The sequence below is a fragment of the Triturus cristatus genome, chromosome 8 (assembly GCF_964204655.1).
Source record: "Triturus cristatus chromosome 8, aTriCri1.1, whole genome shotgun sequence".
NCBI lineage: Eukaryota > Metazoa > Chordata > Amphibia > Caudata > Salamandridae > Triturus > Triturus cristatus.
This window is the reverse complement of record NC_140591.1, coordinates 1,393,633,216-1,393,647,695: the sequence shown is the minus strand read 5'-3', so window position 1 is coordinate 1,393,647,695 and position 14,480 is coordinate 1,393,633,216.

The following is a 14,480-nucleotide window of genomic DNA, read 5'->3' as shown; positions in this document are numbered from 1 at the left end:
GGTAGATGTAAAGAATTACAAGCACATGTAAATACAAATAAGCCAATTACAAGCACATGTAAAAACAAATAAGCCATATTAAAATGGTTCAAGAGCAACTCCGTCCAAGGGTGGGACGGGAGGGATAATGATAGCCTCCGTGTCTTTAATGAAATCTAGATTCTCTAGTCATGTTAATATGAGAATCGCAATTTCATTACAAGACCGGAGGCTACATTATGCATGCTGGTAGCCCTGAAGGACAACATCAGACATGTGCTCGATAGGTTTACAGTAATGGTTGGCGAAGGTAGAAGCATTTGACCAATCAGCAGCTTTAAGGATATCATTCAACTTACCACCAGACCAGAATGATTTGCTAGCCATGGCACCTCTGAGAGAGTATGCTTGGAATCTAGAAAGGTCAATACCAGCTAGCTTCATAACTGACTTGACCCATCTAGCAATGGACGAGGAAGAAACAGGTTTAAAAGGCTTAACAAAAGAGATAAGGAGTTGATTAGCATTTAAAGGGCGAAGGTCTTTAAATCTCTGATCATATTCTTTCACACAGTCTACAACACACAATTTTTTGCAGAGATTAAAACGAGGATAAAAAATAGAGTCTGACATGGTTTTAGTCCTTCTAAATATATCAAATTTAACTCCAAACATATCATATTGTCTATAAGAAATATCTAGGCATTTCACATCAGAAACTCTGCGACAAGAAATTAGACATAAGAGAGTAGCAAGTTTGAGCGAAAGGCATTTCCTGTTAAGAAAAGCATTATCAGGCCAAGCAGAGAAAAGGTCAAAGATAGCTTTAACATCCCAAATAGTCTGATATTTAGGTCTAGGTGGGCTTTTGATTCTCATGCTTTTCATGACTCTACAAATAATAACATTTTTACCTACCGTCTTATTGTTGACAAGGGAGTGTCCAGCGGAAATTGCTGATCTGTAGCAATTGATAGATCTATAAGCTAATCCTCTATCGAACTGTTCGACAAGAAAATTAACTATATTGACGATAGGAGCTTCCACGGGATCCAGGTTCCTCTCCAAGCACCAACAAACCCATCTTTTCCAGATGTTATTGTACCTATAGTGTGTTCCAGGTGCCCATGATTCACCGAGGAGAGTGAGAGCTGATGACGAAAGTCCAGACAATTCGTTGGATTGCCTGACACTTTCCAAGCAAGAAGGTTCAAATTCCCTGAAGTGATTAGGTGATGATCTTCTCCGTCTGTGTTGGAAATCAGACCTTGGCTCGCTGGGATGAGAAAGGGGATGTCGCAGGACAGTTCCAGAGATGTCGGAACCATGCTTGAGAAGGCCAAAAGGGAGTTATCAGAACCAGAGTGCATTGGTCTATTCTGACCTTCTGTAGGACTCTTTGGATCATGGCAAAGGGGGGAAAGGCGTAGCCCTGAAGGTTCGACCAGCATTGGAGGAAGGCATTCACCGCTAGAGCTCCAGGGTCCGGCATCCAGCTGAAATATTTCGGAAGTTGGAAGGTTAGTCTGCTGGCGAACAAGTCCACATCCAGTGGACCCCAAAGGTGAAAGATAAGATTGAAAACATTCACGTTGAGTTTCCAATCGGTAAGGTCTGAAAGGAATCTTGAGTTCCAGTCCGCAGAAAGGTTCGACTTTCCGGGAAGGTATTCCGCCTTGAGAGAGATCTTGTGTTCTAAACAGAACATCCAGAGTTTCTTGGCTAAGGCAGAAAGGTCTGCAGATTTGGTACCGCCGAGGCGATTGATATAAGAGACTGCGGAGATGTTGTCCATCTTCAGAAGGACAGATCTCCCTTGGAGAGAGTGTTTGAAACTCATTAGAGCGTACATGCCTGCAGTAAGTTCTAGGAAATTTATATGACGGGAAGATTCCTCGAGGGACCAAGCGCCACCAGTGTTTTGGTCGAGGAGGCGAGCACCCCAACCGTGAAGGCTGGCATCCGATTCCAGGATAAATTCCGGTGAAGATTCGAAGATAGCTTTGCCATTCCATGCATCCAAGTTCTCTAGCCACCATGAGAGCTCGGATTTGGCTTCCAGGTCTAAGGTCACTGAATCTCCGTACCAGAGGCCAAGCTTGAGCGCCTTTGCTTTTATTCTTTGAAGTGCACGGTAATTCAGAGGGCCCGGAAAAATAGCTTGGATGGAAGAGGAAAGTAAACCTAGAAGTCTGGCTAATTCCCTGAGTGTTAGAGATTCTTGTTTCAAGACATATCTGATCTCTTTTCGAATTTTCGCAATTTTCTTGGAAGGGAGAAGGAGAAGGCAGTTCGAGGTATCTACAGTGAACCATAGGAATTCTAGACATTTTGAGGGAGTTAAGATAGATTTTTCCCTGTTTATAATGAAACCAAGACTTTCGATGAGATTCATTGTAGAATTGAGGTCTTTTAAAAGTTGGGAGTGGAGCTGGGACATGATGAGGATATCGTCTAGATAGATGATGAGGCGAATACCCCTCTCTCTCAGAAGAGAGTCGATAGTCCTCATGATCTTGGTAAAGCACCAAGGGGCAGAGGAAAGCCCGAAGGGAAGAGCCTTGAATTGAAAGAAGCGATTCTTCCATATAAATTGGAGGTAGGGTTGATGTTCTAAGGCAATAGGGATGGTAAAGTATGCGTCTTTTAAATCTAGTTTGACTAACCAATCTCCTTTCAGGAGAAGATCTCTGAGAAGGTGGATGCCTTCCATTTTGAAGTGTCTGTAAACTAGGTATTTGTTCACTTCCCGAAGGTTTATGACCGGTCTCCATCCTTTTTCCTTTTTTTGTACAAGGAAAAGAGTGCTGACAAAGGTTTTTAGTGACCATGGCACTTGAATGATAGCTCCTTTCTGAAGCATTGAAGAGATTTCCTCTTCTACAATCTTTCGATGTTCTTGCAAAAGTGTTAACGGTTGAGGGGGATTTGTTTGAAAAGGAATATCTATAAAATCTATTTTGAAACCCTGCACGGTTTCGAGAACCCATGGATCTTGAGTTATAGATTCCCATATGTGGTAGAAGTATTTTAGTCTGCCCCCTACTTGGGAAGAAATGGAAGAAAGAGGGTGACTTACTTTGAGGATTGGAGTTGTTGGCGTTTCCTCTGGATCTGTAGGCTCTGTTTCGTGGACCTCTGCCTCGTTGTGGGTAGAATTGTTGGTTAGATGGGTAGAACCCTCTTCCGGTACCCCTGAACGATGAGAAGGGCCTTTGGATACCACGGCCGAAAGAACGCCCTCTTCTTCCGGCCCGTCCAAAAAGGTTTGCGTTGAAGACTCTTTTCATATTGGATTGAGCCCTGTCCAGGGCGGTAAAAGTAGCAACGTACTTCCCGATGGATTTAATCATGTCCTCTCCGAAGAGGAGCCCTTTGGGGTTATCAGAGGGTTCTTTTTCCGCCAGGTCACCCAGCTTCGGGTTGATCTTGGTGAGGATAGTTCTCCTTCTTTCTATGTTGAGGCTAGAGTTTGCGTTGCCCAGGAGAACTATCGCCCTTTGGCTCCAGCCTCGAATGAGGTTAACGTCAAGGGGGGTATTGGAGATATGCGATTCCTCGGCAAGGTCGAGGATCCTTGTGAGTGGACCAAGGATGTCGAGTAGGCGGTCTTGATAACCTTTGAGGGCTCTCTCTAGACCTTTTCTAGGGTCCTTTCCCAATTTAAATAGAAATTTAATAAGGTCAGGGTCAAGGTTGGGGGTTTGGGAGACCTTATCTTGGATAGGGGGTCTAGGACACTCTGATCTCAGGGTGTTTCTTGTCTCTCTTTCGAGATAGTTTCTCAACCACCTAGTGATAAATTTAGACACATGTTCTTGTGGGAAGCATTTTGAACTATTGGGGTGTGAAATATTAAGGGGGGAGAACATTTCCTCTCCAAGAGGGTTAAGGATAACATTTTTTGAGGAAGGGGAATCGAGGTCAGGGGTGTTGTTGAATTCCAGGTCTTGGTCATCCAAGTCTAAAACGAATTCATCGTAGGGATTGTTAAAATTTTCTTCCTCTTCTTCAGAGTCAGAGACTGCGTCAGATTGCTTTGAATTATAGTTTGTGCCGCGAGGGACACCCATCAGATTTGTGCCGCTGGAGGCACCCATCACATTTGTGCCGCGAGGGACACCATAGTCATTTGAGGCGCGAAGGCCTCCCATCATAAATGAGGCGCTACGACCTCCCATATCGTTTGAGGTGCTTTGACCTCCCAAATTGCAATCAGAGGGATAATCGCAGTTCTTAGATTTTTTACTTTTTTTGCGATGAATACTCGGATCGTCTGCAGAATCAGAATTGGGAAGGGAAAGAGATCTTTTTGAGCACATAACTTCCTTGAAGGTAGAGAGCATACAGGATCTCATTTCTTTCTGTAGAAACATTTTAAAGGAATTATCGTTGTGAATTGGAGAGCTTGCGGTAGCCTCGTCTGAGTCTAAGTCAGACATAATGGGAAAGGATAAGGGTAAGTTTAAAAGAAGGTGGCTGATAAAGGCTGAAATACTCTCTTTTTATTTATTTATTTTAATTTTATTTTTTGGTAAGGTAAATATATATATTAAAATATTAATTAAATATATATATATATTTTTTTTATGTATTAGATATAAAAAGAGGGGGGTAAGAAGGAGCACCTTGACCCTGAAGTAAATATTAGGGGTGTAGAACCCTATTTATAAGGTAGGAATCTAAAGAGAATACTTGTTTACAGTTGAGGTTTGTCTGGCAGCAGCTGATCGTGAGAGCGAAGTAACTGAAAAACTTAGCTCGAGATCAGCTGCTGCCGGTGAAGAGAAAAGGCCGTGAGGGGAAGCCTGACGTTTTCGCGCCGTTGCTAAGGTTCTTTCCTTAGGTTGCGACGCGCTCGCGAGGGGAAGCGAGCGCGTCTAAAATAATGCCTGAATTAGGAAAAATTTCAAGGGCGAGGAGCGCGCTGGCCTAATAAACATCAAGGTGTCAAGGGGAGTTGGACACACAAGCGCGTTTGCCACACGAGCGCGTTTGGCATTGTAAGCGCACACGGAGCTTGACGAGAGAAAGGTAGGAGTGAAGGGAGGGAAGCGACGACCTTAATAGGAAGTCGTGTGAGGAGGGGTGACGGGGAAGGGGGAAACATGGTCACCCATGAGGGCGAGGGGGAAAACAAGCGCCAGATATAACTAACAAGGTTGAAAACAAGCGCCAGATATAAGCAACAAGGTTGAAGGGAATATAATAAAAGGTAAATTAAGGCAAGGAAATATATAAAAAGGGGGTACAATGATTAAGACATTGAGATATTAATAAGCAAGTAAAAGATAGACTTATCTGCTTGTGAGCCGTATTTAAAAGAGGCAGTCTGTTTGTCTCTCATGCCTTTTGTTGCTTCTGCTCACCGCATTCTAGAACTGTTTTGCCTTTATGATGTAGCGGCTGCTTGTGATCTGCATTAAAAGGATTAATGCATAATGTAGCCTCCGGTCTTGTAATGAAATTGGACAGGCTCAAAGGCCTTCTGGTCTTCTCCCCATTGTGACGTCATGTTTATGTGCCAGTGCCGTCCCAGACTGGCAGGGAGGCACAGCGTGAATTGAGTGCTCGCTGCTGTCATCTGCTGTGAGCTTTAGGTCACAAGTTGAAATAGTGGAAATACTAACTCAGTCCTCTACCCGTCTAAGGCTGATAAAATGAGGGCCAATACACTGTGTAATGCTGACACCTGGCACATGCAGAGCATAGACACTCAAAACACTGCGGTATTAAGCGCTAGATAAGTTTATTATAAGCCTCTTAAAAGTAAGCGATAAATTATCTTTTTCAATGTGGCAATCCTGTCAAGAGACAGACACAAGAAACAGAGAGTCCGATCAACTTGTCCCCACTGTGGGCAGAGTTAAACAGGAAAAACACACCACCATTCAGGACTTCTGTACAGAAAACAAGCGCGCTATTGTTTTAACCTTGTATCAGCAATGGAGCAGATCAACTCCAGCACTTAAACGGACACCTTACACCCAGAAGCATTGTCCTTTATTTTCTTCAACTCCAGTACTTATCAAAGTTTCGGCTGCTACATTTACTTTTCTGTTTAATGTTTCACTTGTTAGTGTGAAATCAATACTTTGGGTTTTGTGGCTGATTGTCCCCAGGTGACGTAACCCGGTGAACCGGCTAGACAGATTACGTTCAGAGCGCGAGCGCTGGAACGGTGGCACAACCTGTTCCTGCTGAGCACACAAAGAAACCGGATGTTACCTCTACCCTCAGCCCCACGTTACTGCCAGTTGAATCCTCACGTGCCAGCGGCCGTCTGCCATGAATCCGAGCCGCATTTTAAGAAGGCCGGAAAATGTGTCCCAAATCCCTTTATACTGGAACCGCTAACATACATCAGCATTTCAATTCAGTTTGCGTATTGCTCTTTGATGTGCAAATGATTTATGGCCAGTTTTACGAGAGAAAAGTGAACAAATCGATTTGTGTCTTCAAAAAAAGAAATTATTGTTTGAGGAGAATGTCAGCGCTACACAACCATTTAGAAAGTAGTCACTTGAATACCCGTCTTGTTTGGCTGCGTGCCTACAACGTGCTGAGTGATGACAGAAACTACATAGTCGTAAATAGTAAGTGAAAGAGAAAACAGGGCGGAAAAATGCATAATTCAAATTCCAAATTTAACATAAAAATAGGAGTGTTCATGGCGTGTCAAGGGAGCGGCCAACAGTTTGCAGTACAAACAATGGAGATACACAGTGTGCTTCACAAAGAAAAAACACTCAATTTGTTCACATTTATCACTCTCACACATGACACCTTTCTAGAACAGTCTCAACGTTGCAGAGGAGGAGAAGTACATATAGATAGCTTACTTACATCAAGACCACACGCGACACAGAGGAGAGACGACCTTTCACAGCAGAATAACCACATCTGACATGGCTGAGGACGAGTCATTGGCCAGGTGCGTCTTGCATAAGATGGTGGCAGAGGTGAGCTCAGCTCGACCACAGCCCATGTGAAGGCGAGGGCCGCATTGTATTCCCTTTGTAGTGGTTCCTTCCAGAAGATCACAGGCAGCGCAGAGGGCATGTCACTCCCACAGCAGTCAAGCTGCATGTGTCAGATGTTGTTGTAGATCATATCAAGCTTGTGGCAGCATGGCAACATGCCACGGTCAGCACATTTCAGGCAGAGTCCTGTGCTGGAGCTCTGTGAAATAGCAACTCCCCACTGGAGCTGGGAGGCACTGACTGCACCTCTTAATCAGGGCAGGGCAGGGGCGCGGACGCGCGCAGCGGCGCTTGTGAAGCTCCGGCACCCCTGCTTCTCATGTCTGGCGCTACTTGCTCCTAACTAGAGGTGAAATCACTGCGGGACTTGATCTACCTCCCCAGATTCACTTTTAAGTATTACTTCCGTTTTTTAAACTTCAGTTGTGTGTTTGGTGAAACTGAAAAGCTTTTATTGTTTTTACTTGCACTGATAGCATTTTGCACTGACCTTCGTGTGCTGCTATACTTCTCCCTCATTGTTAGCCCTGCCCAGACCCCGTTCCGCCGCGGCTTGTGCCGATTGTGCGGAGGGTCGACTGGCAGGATACACTTCCGGTAGTGGAAGTCGCAGGTTGGCGCTCTAGTGGCTGAGCTGCCCTGGGTTCCGCTATTTAATCAGGGCAGGGGCGCGGACGGGCGCAGCGGCGCGCCGGAGGCGCGCCAAAGGCAAGCCCGTCTGCGCCCGACGGCACCTGACCGCCGCCAGCCGCAGGGCCCCTGGTCATTTTTCTGGTGATCTTGCGCATGTTTGGTGGGAATCCTTCCACAGTAGTGTGTGCTTTCTCATAATAATGACCATTTTGCAATATTCAAGGGAGAGCTTACTTGAAATTAACTTATCCATTTTGGTCCGCTCTGACTGTCCTATAGACAGCCCCGCGATAGCCTCGGGCATTCCCCACATAATCAGGCCTGTTAAGCCGGTTCCACTAGGCATGGTAGATGGACAAAAATATCAACAACTCAAGGTCGTTTACCTGAATGCCCGTTCCATTCCTAAGCATTCCACCGAACTATGGGCCCTACTAGATCAAGAGGCCCTGACATCTGCCTAGTCACGGAGACATGGCTTCATGACCATACTCTGCCTGCTATACATGTAGCGTTTCCCCCTCAGTATAGAATAATCAGAGCAGATAGGACTCAGACAAAGGGTGGAGGCCTATTAGTTGCTATCCGGGATGACTTGGACCTAACCGTTTTGGAGGTCCTTACTGAAAGCTGCCTTGAAATTTGTATTTTTAGACTTAAAGCAGGCCGACACGGAACTTGGAGGGGGGCTCTGGTATATTGCCCGCCGGGGCCCAAAGGTAATTTCACTGAAAAGCTTTTGGAGCTCTTAGCACCTCACGTCTTGGCTGCCGATAACTTTCTCATGATCGGGGATTTTAACTACCATATTGATGTGGATGGCAACCCTGATACTGAAAAATTGATCTCCTCCATGGGTGTTTTAGGCCTCACCCAAGTGGTGCATGAATCCACTCACAGGGCCGGCCACACTTTGGACCTTCTTTTCACTAATCAGTCTGACATAGTTGTGTCACCCCTCGCTCCATTACTATGGACGGATCACTGCCTCCTAAAATTTCTAATTCCCTATATATCCAGTGAAAATAAGTCTCTGGAAACTGACTCCTCGTGGCGAAGACCTTGGCACAAAGTGACCCTGCCCATTTTTCTAGAACACTTCTCCCATGACTCAATAAGGCCTGACCAAAATGTAACCCAGATGCTGGACTCATTGGAGGAAGCAGTTTTAAACACGCTGAATATTATAGCCCCATTGGCATTGGTAAAGACCAAGATAAGAAACTCCCCATGGTTCACGGACCAGCTTAGGGCCACTAAGACTATGTGTCGCATTACAGAGCGTAAATGGCGCAAGAATAAAAGTCCAGACGATCGTTCCAATTATAAAGAACTCCATCACAGATCGCAGGAAATCAAAACCGCAAAAAACTGTTCATTGCTAACAAAATAAACATGGCAGGTAACTCCACTAAGGAACTCTACAAGGTCTTGAGCGAATTCACCACTTCTAGGAATCCTCAGCCTGCTCCTGTCTCATTACAATGGGTGGATTCTCTCTCTAAATTTTTTGAAGAAAAAATCTTGACCATCCATCATTCTTTTATGTCCAATATTAATAGTCTTAACTTAGTTAATGACCCCCCTGCTCTTACGACTCCCTCCCACCATTTTGAGGAATTCATTGCGGTGGACCCAGAAACAGTCCTCAAAACTCTACAGAGGGTAAAATCTGGTTCCCCTAATGATCTGATCTCCTCTAAATTACTGGCAACGGTTGCCCCTGCCCTGGTTGGCGCTATTACTGATCTGTGTAATAAATCCCTATCAGAAGCCGTCTTCCCTTCTAACTGGAAAACTGCCTGCGTGAAGCCTATTTTAAAGAAACCCACGGCCGATCCCAGCCTCCACTCCAACTACCGCCCGATTTCCTTACTCCCGTATCTCGGGAAGGTATTAGAATCCCTCGCCAATCAGCAACTTGTCAGTTATTTGGAGAATTATGAGCTATTAGACCCCTCACAATCAGGGTTTAGAGTAGCTCATAGCACGGAGACGGCCTTGGTCGAGGTCACCGACAACATCAGGCGGGCTCTGGACAGACAACAACCAGTAGTCCTGGTACTACTTGATCTGTCAGCCGCTTTTGACACCATCTCCCATAGCATTCTAATTCATCGGCTCGGGGAGATTGGTGTCAGCGGTTTGGCTCTGAACTGGTTCAGAAGCTACCTTTCGGACCGTAGCACTACCGTTCAGCTGGGGCTTAGTACTTCTTCCACTAGACCTGTCACCATGGGTGTTCCGCAGGGTTCCATTTTGAGCCCCACTCTTTTCAATCTTTATGTGGCTCCTTTGACTCCAGTGATTAGAGCATACGGATTTGAGGTCATATCGTATGCTGATGACACTCAAATCACAGTCACGCTGGGCCCGGACCCTAAGGAAACCATGATGCGTTTCCAAAACTGCATGTCTCACGTCAATAGGTGGATGAAGGATAACCATCTGCAACTGAACGGTGCGAAGTCCGAGATTATGCTTTTTGGGAAAGCTTCAGAACACTGGTCTTCAGAATGGTGGCCCCACGACCTTGGTGCTTGTCCCGCCCCTAAGGAGGTAGTTCGTAACCTGGGTTTCTACATGGACAATCAATTGTCCATGCGGGCCCAGGTTAACCATGTGGTCAGTTCCTGTTTTGGAATTATGCGTACACTGCGGAGAGTTTTTAAATGGATTCCCCTGGAGGCAAGAAAACCGCTACTTCAGGGCCTGATCACCAACCGAATGGATTATGGAAATGCACTTCTGCTATCCATAAATGAATCCTTTTTAAACAAGCTCCAGGTGTTACAAAATATTGCGGCCAAGATGATTTTAAATCTACCCCAACGTACCTCCTCTGCTCCATGTCTCAGAGCCTTACATTGGCTGCCAGTAAAAAAGCGCATCCTTTTTAAGGTTCTTTGCCTTACCCACAAATATCATTATTGAAATAAACCTAAGTACTGGGCCAGAAAACTCTGCTGGTACAAGCCTCAGAGGGCACTGCGGTCAAGTGCTAAGTCCTTGCTCGCCCCATGTAGAGTCTATACAACCAGGCAGGGTGGTAGATCCTTTTCACACCTAGCTCAGTTTTTCTGGAACAAATTGCCCCACGATTTGCGTTCCATCCCCGTCCTTAAGTGTTTTCGTAGCAAACTCAAAACCTGGCTGTTTGATCAGTAGTCCCACTCTACCTCTGTCTCTTTGCTTTCAGCCGCTGCAAGCGCCTTGAGACTCTTCGGAGTGATATGTCTGCGCTATAGAAGTGTTGTTGACTTGACTTGACTCTTGAAATACAGGCTCTACTCAGGACTGAACACCTCTAGTGCAATAGGAATTAGTGGCAAGTAATAAATTTACACACTGCGGGTAAAATTCTCTACAGTAAACACCTGCAGTGCAATAGGAAGCCGTAGCCAGGGCCGGACTGGGAACAGAAACCGGCCCTAGCAAACTGCTCAGCTGACCCTCCCCACCCTCCCCGGGGTGAGGGGGAATGCTGCTGAGCAGTTTGCGAGGGGCGGTTTTGGCCGATTTTGTTACAGGGGGCTGATATTGCCGACCCCTGGTAACAAAAACATCCCCCAGGGGCCCAAAACCGGCCCCCACCCTAGCGGCCTACCGGGGAAACGCCCGGTGCCCGCTATGGCCAGTCCGGCCCTGGCCGTAGCATTCAATAAATGTGCACAGTGTCAGTAATCCACTCTAGACTGAGCCTCTGCAATGAAACCAGAAGACGTGGCACTCGATAAATGTGCACAGTGTCAGAAATCCACTCTAGACTGAGCCTCTGCAATGCAACCGGAAGCCGCGGCACTCAATAAATGTGCACAGTGTCAGTATTCCACTCTAGACTGAGCATCTGCAGTGCAACCAGAAGCCGTTGCACTCAATAAATGTGCACAGTGTCAGTATTCCACTCTAGACTGAGCACTTGCAGTGCAACCGGAAGCCGTGGCACTCAATAAATGTGCAGTGTCAGAAATCCACACAAGACTGAGCATCTGCAGTGCAACCGGAAGCCGTGGCAGTCAATAAATGTGCAGTGTCAGAAATCCACACAAGACTGAGCATCTGCAGTGCAACCGGAGGCCGTTGCACTCAATAAATGTGCACAGTGTCAGAAATCCACGCTAGAGTGAGCATCTGCAGTGCAACCGGAAGCTGTGGCACTCAGTAAATGTGCACAGAGTCAGAAATCCATGCTAGAGTGAGCATATGCAGTGCAACCAGAAGCCTTGGCACTCAATAAATGTGCATACTGTCAGTATTCCACTTTAGAATGAGCACCTGCAGTGCAACCAGAAGCCCTGGCACTCAATAAATGTGCACAGTATCAGAAATCCACACACAACTGAGCACCTGCCGTGCAACTGGAAGCCATGGCACTAAATAAATGTGCACAATGTCAGTATTCTACTCTAGACTGAGCACCTGTAGTGCAACCGGAAGCTGTGGCACTAAATAAATATGCACAGTGTCAGAAGTCCACGCTAGAGTGAGCATCTGCCGTGCAACCGGAAGCTGTGGCACTCAATAAATGTGCACAGTGTCAGAAATCCACGCAAGACTGAGCATCTGCAGTGCAACCGGAAGCCATGGCACTCAATAAATGTGCAGTGTCAGAAATCCACGCTAGAGTGAGCATCTGCAGTGCAAAAGGAAGCTCTGGCACTCAATAAATGTGCACTGTGTCAGTATTCCACTCTAGAATGAGCAACCGGAAGCCGTGGCACTCAATAAATGTGCAGTGTCAGAAATCCACGCAAGTCAGAGCATCTGCAATGCAACCGGAAGCCTTGGCACTCAATAAATGTGCACAGTGTCAGAAATCCACTCTAAACTGAGCCTCTGCAATGCAAACGGAAGCCGTGGCACTCAATAAATGTGCACAGTATCAGAAATTCACTCTAGACTGAGCCTCTGCAATGCAACCGGAAGCCGTGGCACTCAGTAAATGTCCACAGTGTCAGTATTCCACTCTAGACTGAGCATCTGCAGTGCAACCAGAAGCCGTGGCACTCAATAAATGTGTACAGTGTCAGTATTCCAATCTAGACTGATCACTTGCAGTGCAACTGGAAGCCGTGGCACTCAATAAATGTGCAGTGTCAGTAATTCACACAAGACTGAGCATCTGCAGTGCAACCGGAGGCCATGGCACTCAATAAATGTGCACAGTGTCAGAAATCAACGCTAGAGTGAGCATCTGCAGTGCAACCGGAAGCCGTGGCACTCAGTAAATGTGCACAGTGTCAGAAATCCATGCTAGAGTGAGCATATGCAGTGCAACAGGAAGCTCTGGCACTCAATAAATGTGCACTGTGTCAGTATTCCACTCTAGAGTGAGCACCTGCAGTGCAACCAGAAGCCCTGGCACTCAATAAATGTGCACAGTGTCAGAAATCCACACGAGACTGAGCACCTGCCGTGCAACTGGATGCCGTGTAACTAAATAAATGTGCACAGTGTCAGTATTCCACTCTAGACTGAGCACCTGCAGTGCAACCAGAAGCCCTGGCACTCAATAAATGTGCACAGTGTCAGAAATCCACGCTAGAGTGAATATCTGCAGTGCAACTGGAAGCCGTGGCACTCAATAAATCTGCAGTGTTAGAAATCCACGCTAGAGTGAGTATCTGCTGTGCAACCGGAAGCTGTGGCACTCAATAAATGTGCACAGTGTCAGAAATCAACGCTAGAGTGAGCATCTGCAGTGCAACCAGAAGCCGTGGCACTCAGTAAATGTGCACAGTGTCAGAAATCCACACTAGAGTGAGCATATGCAGTGCAACCGGAAGACTTGGCATTCAATAAATGTGCACAGTGTCAGTATTCCATTCTAGAATGAGCACCTGCAGTGCAACCAGAAGCCCTGGCACTCAATAAATGTGCACAGTGTCAGAAATCCACATGAGCCTGAGCACCTGCAGTGCAACCGGAAGCCGTGGCACTCAATAAATGTGCACAGTGTCAGAAATCCACGCTACAGTGAGCATATGCAGTGCAACCGGAAGCCTTGGTACTCAATAAATGTGCACAGTGTCAGAAATCCACTCTAGACTGAGCCTCTGCAATGCAACTGGAAGCCGTGGCACTCAATAAATGTGCACAGTGTCAGAAATCCACTCTAGACTGAGCCTCTGCAATGCAACTGGAAGCCGTGGCACTCAATAAATGTGCACAGTGTCAGAAATCCACTCTAGACTGAGCCTCTGCAATGCAACCGGAAGCCGTGGCACTCAATAAATGTGCACAGTGTCAGTATTCCATTCTAGACTGAGCATCTGCAGTACAACCAGAAGCCGTGGCACTCAATAAATGTGCACAGTGTCAGTATTCCACTCTAGACTGATCACTTGCAGTGCAACCGGAAGCCGTGGCACTCAATAAATGTGCAGTGTCATAAATCCACACTAGACTGAGCATCTGTAATGCAACCGGAGGCCGTGGCACTCAATGAATGTGCACAGTGTCATAAATCCATGCTAGAGTGAGCATATGCAGTGCAACCGGAAGCCTTGGCACTCAATAAATGTGCACAGTTTCAGTATTCCACTTTAGAGTGAGCACCTGCAGTGCAACCAGAAGCCCTGGCACTTAATAAATGTGCACAGTGTCAGAAATCCACACGAGACTGAGCACCTGCCGTGCAACTGGAAGCCGTGTCACTCAATAAATGTGCACAGTGAGTGTTCCACGCTAGAGTGAGCATCTGCAGTGCAACCGGAAGCCGTGGCACTCAATAAATCTGCAGTGTCAGAAATCCAAGCTAGAGTTAGCATCTGCTGTGCAACCGGAAGCCGTGGCACTCAGTAAATGTGCACAGTGTCAGAAATCCACTCTATGCTGAGCACCTGCAGTGCAACCGGAAGCTGTGGCACTCAATAAATGTACACA